The sequence below is a fragment of the Rhinopithecus bieti genome, unplaced genomic scaffold (genome assembly GCF_001698545.2).
Source record: "Rhinopithecus bieti isolate Rb0 unplaced genomic scaffold, ASM169854v2 scaffold_1599, whole genome shotgun sequence".
NCBI lineage: Eukaryota > Metazoa > Chordata > Mammalia > Primates > Cercopithecidae > Rhinopithecus > Rhinopithecus bieti.
In genome coordinates this window covers 6,125,254-6,131,894 of record NW_016804139.1, presented here as the reverse complement: position 1 = coordinate 6,131,894, position 6,641 = coordinate 6,125,254, and the positions used below count along the sequence as shown (strand labels likewise).

Sequence of the window (6,641 nt, the reverse complement as noted above, 5' to 3'; positions counted from 1 at the left end):
CAAGTTTGGCAGGAAGACTTCATTTCCTTTTTTGTTTTGTTTTGTTTCCTGAGTATTACAAATACCTTCACCTCGCTCTCTCAGTTTTGGCTAAATGCCAAAACATGCTATGTATTATGGCCTGTAAAATACTAATATGAAGTCATTTTTCCCAAGGGAAAGTTACGAAGAGATGGTATTCTTTCACTTCCCATATGATAAGGCACTGAGGACAGCCTTTATGATTAACAACAGACCAGTTTCTTCAACCACCTCTGCTCTCTTTACCCACAGACCAGTTTCCAACTCCTCAAGTTGTTATTTTAGTCTAGCAGGGATTTTACCAGTTCAGAAATTGCAGGAAGGGGCAATATAAAAGCCCATTAGTCCCAAACATCTCAGATTTCTTCCTTCAAAAACAAGAACATCAAGAGTTGAATGCTTGCCTCAATTGTTTTCTTGTTCTAGACTCCGGTATCCACAGGTGCTGTCAAAACTCTCTTGGAATTAAGAAGCCATCTCTGCAAAGACCAGAAGGACCCACTGGTCCTTTATACCTTGATGTGAGTAAAGCTACTCTGCACACAGCCTCCTTAGTATTGGGAAGGGAGTTAAAAAAGGAAAAACATGAAAATTGCTGGGGTTTGAAGGACTCAAAACTTTACTTCTCTCTTTTTTCTTATGTAAACTACAGAATCAATTGAGAAATAGATTTAGAAATTAGATATTAAATTGTTAGGTCTGCGGAGAAATGGGATCCCATTCTTTGAGCAGACTCTCAAACTGAAGTTCTGTGCCATGGTAGGAAGAGCTGGACCATAAAAGTTCTTCTTCACTGGGACCTGACACTACAACTGAAGTGTGGACGAGTAGGGAAAGTGTGCTCCCTGCAGGTAGGCACTTCCTACCAGGAAAGAGTGATTATTGATCTTTCTCAGATCCCTGGAAGGAAGCAGAATCTACTCCAGATAACTCACACATAAGAATTTTAATGACAGAACTATTTGTAGAGGTGAGATTAGGGTTTGGGAACCAAAGGATGGGAGGTGACCCAAAGACTAGCAACAGTGGGAAGCTGTTACCACCATAAGGGCTTAAGGGACAAGAAGAAAATTGTGTGTCTGGCACACAGTAAAGACCAGGGCCTTAGAAGAAGAGCCACTCATGGGAGATACAGCTGTAGGAAAAACATAGCTACTTCCAGAGAAATGGGATCACGGTGGGAGGAAAGGAGGTGAGAAACAGTCAAAGAAAATAAATACACTGACATACTGTCTCCTGTGCCCCAGTCTCCTGTTGTGGGTGTCATTGGTCAAAGCCAAAAAGAAGCCAGAGCATTATGCCATCCACAGGGCTAATTTGCCTGCCTTGCCTTCACCCACATTGGCACACCGCAGGGTAGAGGAGGGTGAAGAATGGATCTAGCAAGAGCAAATAATGGCTTATTAGAACATCGACAAATAAGAAAGTGTACATCCACTGGAAGAAATGGATAAAGGAGAAGAAAAGTATGAGTGGGAGTACAGCAATTTTAATGGACTTTTGTTTTTTCCACTTGGAAAGATAAGGATCAAGGTTACTTTAAGTCATAAGTAAGAGCAGATATTTCCAATGCTTCAGTTTTCTCTAGACAACCCAGCTTGCCCAGCCAATCATGGCATTCCCCAGGATCTTTCACTGGTCCAGGCAGTTCTGCAGACCTTCTTTCTGCATCCCTAGTCCCAGTCCTTGAACAGCTCACTTTTATTTCTTTCCTTTGCCTTACACAATTTGAAGCAGGTTTAACTGCTAAGTGCCACCAAGAGTCTCTTTCCTTTTGGCTCATGCATGGCTGTTCCTCCAGAGTTGCCTTTCTCTAGCAGACCTCAAAATTCACTGCTTCTGTCATTATGCAGTATAATGTAGTGGTGAGGAAATGGAAAATGATATCAGATGCACACGCTTTCTGTAATGTAACTATTGGATCCCTTCTGAGGCAGGTATCTGCTAGTCAGGAATAACCCCTCCGTGTTAGTGTTGTTGTATGAAGTCAATGAGATAATTACAAGATAATGTATCAATTTGTTGGGATGGGTACAGGCATACAGTGAAGCCCTTGTGATGGTTCATATTGAGTGTCAACTTGATTGGATTGAAGGATGGAAAGTATTGTTCCTGAGTTTGTCTATTAGGGTGTTGCCAAAAGATATTAACATTTGAGTCAGTAGACCCACCCTCAATCTGGATGGGCACCTTCTAATCAGCTGCCAGCATAGCTGGAATGAAGCAGGCAGAAGAAGATGGAAGAGCAGACTTCTGGTCTCCATCTTTCTCCCATGCTGAATGCTTCCTGCCCTCAAGCATCAGACTCCAAGTTCTTCAGCTTTTGGACTCTTGGACTTACATCAGTGGTTTGCCAGGGTCTCTCGGGCCTTTGGCCAGAGACTGAAGGCTGCACTGTCAGCCTCCCTACTTTTGAGGTTTTGGGACTCAGACTGATCCACCACTCACTGCCTTGCTCCTCAACTTGCAGATGGCCTATCATGGGACTTTACCTTGTGACTCACATGAGTCAATTCTCCCTAATAAACTCCCTTTCATATATATGTATATCCTTTCATATATACCTTCTGTCCCTATATAGAACCTTGACTAATACAGCTCTCAATCTTTATTGTCCCTCACCAACCTTTGCCTGTGGTGTGCCGTTTTCCTGTAGCCAAACCTTCTTCTCTCTATGTCCAGTTATTGTTTGAGAAGGGGATGCAGGATCAGGGGGTTCATTACATTAACTTTACACCAGTGTTAATGCTGTGTTACTTTCTTTATATAGAGAGATGGAAGTACTAACAGTATATGCTGGTGTTTTGTATCCTGACATTAAAAACTGGCTTAAAGTTCCAACCAAATTTACTTATCTTGCTTCTCCATTAATCTTTGACAAATTGCAAACCCTAGAGTTTCTATGGGTATAAAAAGAGGCCAGCCAGGTCATTACTCAGGGCTGTTAAAATATGGCCTTACAAGCAGCTTCCTGTGTGCATTCACCCCAGCCAGAAATCCTTTTGATATAACTTATCATGCATTATTTAAGTTACTCTGAACATGCAGAGTAACTTACAATGCAGAATTATGGAATATAATGGAAATATCCTATGCATCACAATGTTCCCCTATAATTCTATGTCTGCCACAAAAAAAAAAAAAAAAAAAAAAAAAAAAAAAAAACTGCAAAATTACTTCTGTGGAATAATCCTATATACACGATTATAGCTCAGCCATAATTTCTGGGAACATTTTAATTCTTGGCTTTTCCTTCATCCAGCAGATTTTACTTCTTCTTTCACTGCCTAAGGTATCAACTGTCCTTTTGATCATGGCATACGTATAAGAACAATCCTCCCTTGAAGCAGGAAAGGTATGGTGGATTACCAGCTACCATTAATGTAGTCAAGGCAATTTTGTGGGAAGGGATAGGTGAGCTGAGAAACTTCAAAGAATTTTGCCAATGTGCGTTTAAGATCTGTAAATTTTCTTCAAAACTTATGTTGGTTGGGTTTTGTTTCATTCTAACCATGACAGCCTTGTGACATAAAGAAAGACTATGGAAAAACTGATTGGAAATATATCAAATCCAGTAATCTTGATATTTTGATTCAGCAATCACAAGATCATACAACCCAGTTTAAGACTTATCTCAATCTCTAAATTTAGAGATTGAGGATAGGATTTAAGCAGGAAGTGATCTAAGTGACATTACATTTTATACAGTTTATTTTTCTCCTATGTAGTATTTTATCAGGTGACCGTCAGTCAAAGACGGAGACAAAAGGACGCATGAGGAGAAACTCATTGGTTCTGCATCAAGGCAGAAATAATCTTTATACAGTCAAGTAATCTGTTCCTTCTACAGAGAGCATGTGAATTATTGATGACGCTATTCAACACTTTATTTCTTTGTGGCAGCCAACTAGGTCTTCCTAGTTACTTGCTTTTGTTGGCATTAAAATAAAATGTGTTTCTCCTACTGAGGACGTGTAAAAGTGAATGGGAAATTAATATGTTTTCTAAAGTCTATAAGCAAGGCATCATATGTCAAAAAGAGTAAGCATTTGTAAGCCTAGCTGAAAAGATCCTTTACAATAAATCTTCATATAGCATGAAAATACAACTCTGATTTTCTTTTCTTCATGGCTTTTAGGGATTAACTTTTTCTCTTCACCATTTTCTTTTTGAAAATACAACTTTATTGTTTTTTGTTTACTTCTTTATGACTTCTCAACTCTTGACCTTGAGGGTAAATTGTAATGTCAGAAAAATCAGCCTTTATGCTTCCCACCTCTCACAGGTTCATATCTGGCTCTTGGGTAGCTCTTCTATATATACAAACTCTCAGGTTTTCTTGCATCTTATGCTTGCCCATATCTGCTTGGGGAATATGTAAAAAGTGAGGAGGTATTCATTTTTTAATGATAATTATAACAACTTGTATCATGATTTCTCATGGGCTATTACCAGCCCTATGAGGTATAGTAGCAAAATGTTATTATTGTCATTTTAGATGAAAGAAAATGAGCAGAGATCTTTATTTTTCTCTTTTCTTTTCTTTCTTTCTTCTTTTCTTTTTGTTATATTTGTCTAGTTTTCAATGTAATCCTGTCATGAAGATGTTAACCTACCAACTGGAGACTTGATGAAGACCAGACAACATAGTGTTGATTGCTGGTGGAATAATTGGAAAAAAGATCTACATTCTGGGCTTAAGAATTCTTCTAAATGTCATTTTATCTATTAAAAAGATCTGTCCCCAATGTAATTCATTGAAGTGCGATGATTAGAATCACATTTATAACAGACTAGATTTTAGTCAGAATGACGTATTTAGACTTTTTTGGTCTTTGAAGTGACCTGTGAATCATCTCTTTTCGACATGTATTTATTGTGCACATATTACAGGCCAGGCTCTGTGTTAATAACCGGGGATAATGAAGGCAATTCAATAATGACCCTTTTCAACAGATGTTACAGTGATGATGGTAATTAAAGACTGACCAGCTCCTGAACTGGATTGTTAAAACAAGGAGAACCTCACTTATGGAAGTTGGGAATATGGTGTTTCTGAGGAGAAGGAGGACATGTCAGGCAAAGAGAAGGCTTATGCAAAGTAGGTAAAGCAGCAAATAGCAGGAGAGTTACAAGGAACTAACTGAGTCACGTAATTCAGTATACAAGGAACTAAGTGACTCAAGTAATTCAGCATAGCAGGAGCAAAACTCCAGAATAGAAATGACTGAGGAAGTGACTGACGTTCACAATGTGCTTGGTCTGCCAATAGTGATGTGACCAGATTTGTGAGATTCATGGTTAATGGACTGAATTAGGTGGAGGGAGAGTGAGAAAAAAGAGCATAAGACTTAAGACAATCAAACAAAATAAGATGCTGACATGCTGAAAGAGGGGCCAGCCAATTTTTATGTCATACTTTCATGGCAGGAAGATATTGCTTCTTTTCATTTGTCAACTCAAACCCACCTTCATTGTCCCACTACCAAACACTCTTTCTTGAAGAAGTATTTTATGCAGAGTTGGGCAGCTCACCTTTTGGGATTCCATAGAATGTTTCAATCATCAGTATTCAATAGCTTATCCTGCATAACAATTCTAAAGCCTTAGTGACTGTGCTAGTTCTTGGGTTGTACATGTACACCATGAAATACTATGCAGCCATAAAAAGGAATTAGATCATGTTCTTTGCAGGGGCATGGATGAAGCTGGCAGAAACCATCATCCTCAGCAAACTAACACAGGAACAGAAAACCAAATATTACATATTCTAACTCATAAGTGGGAGTTGAACATTGAGAACACATGAACACAGAGAGGGGAACAACACACACCAGGGCCTGTTGCGGGGATGTGGTGTGAGGGGAGGAAACTTAGAGGACAGGGCAATAGGTGCAGCAAACCACCATGGCACCCATACACCTATGTAACAAACTTGCATGTTCTGCACATGTATCCCATTTTTTTTAAGAAAAAAATAATAAAATCATAAAAAAAGAAGTACCTGAGGCTGGGTAGTTTATAAAGAAAAGAGATTTAATTGACTTACAGTTCTGCAGGGTGTACAGGAAGCATCATGCTGGCATCTGCTTCTGGTGAGGTCTCAGGCAGCTTCCAATCATGGTAGAAGGCAAAGAGGGAGCTGGTGTATTACACAGCAAAAGTAGGAGCAAGAGAGAAAGGAGGGAGGTGTCACAAACTTTTAAATAAACTGTTATCCCATGAGAACTCAGAGTAAGCACTCACTCATCACCAAGAGATAGTACTAAGCTATTCAGGAGGAATGTGTCCCCATGATCCAATAGCCTACCACCAGATCCCACCTCCAACACTGAGGATTACATTTCAACCTGAGATTTAGAGGGGACAAACATCCAAACGATATTAGTGGTTTTCAACAACAACTAGTTGTTCTCATATAACAAGTTGACTTATTATTCCTGAATCTCAGGTTCAAGCAGGCAGTTAGGTTTGAGTTTGCCTCATATATGTGTATTCTTGGATCCAGGATTAAGGTATAGCCCTGATCTGGAAAAGGCACATTCTCACGAAAGAGGGAAGAGTGAGAGAAGTCAAGCTTCTGCTCAGATGTAGCACATGTCATATTGCATCGGCTATGA

The 6,641-nt window shown here is 39.4% G+C and overlaps 1 long non-coding RNA gene across 1 annotated transcript; it reads left to right on the top strand.

Annotated features, from left to right (window-relative positions):
* Positions 1-451: 451 nt before the first annotated feature.
* Positions 452-4,690, top strand: LOC108525893 (uncharacterized). Its single transcript, XR_001884363.1, has 3 exons — positions 452-542; positions 3,287-3,376; positions 4,601-4,690. It is a non-coding gene; the product is annotated as an uncharacterized LOC108525893 (long non-coding RNA).
* Positions 4,691-6,641: the final 1,951 nt, after the last annotated feature.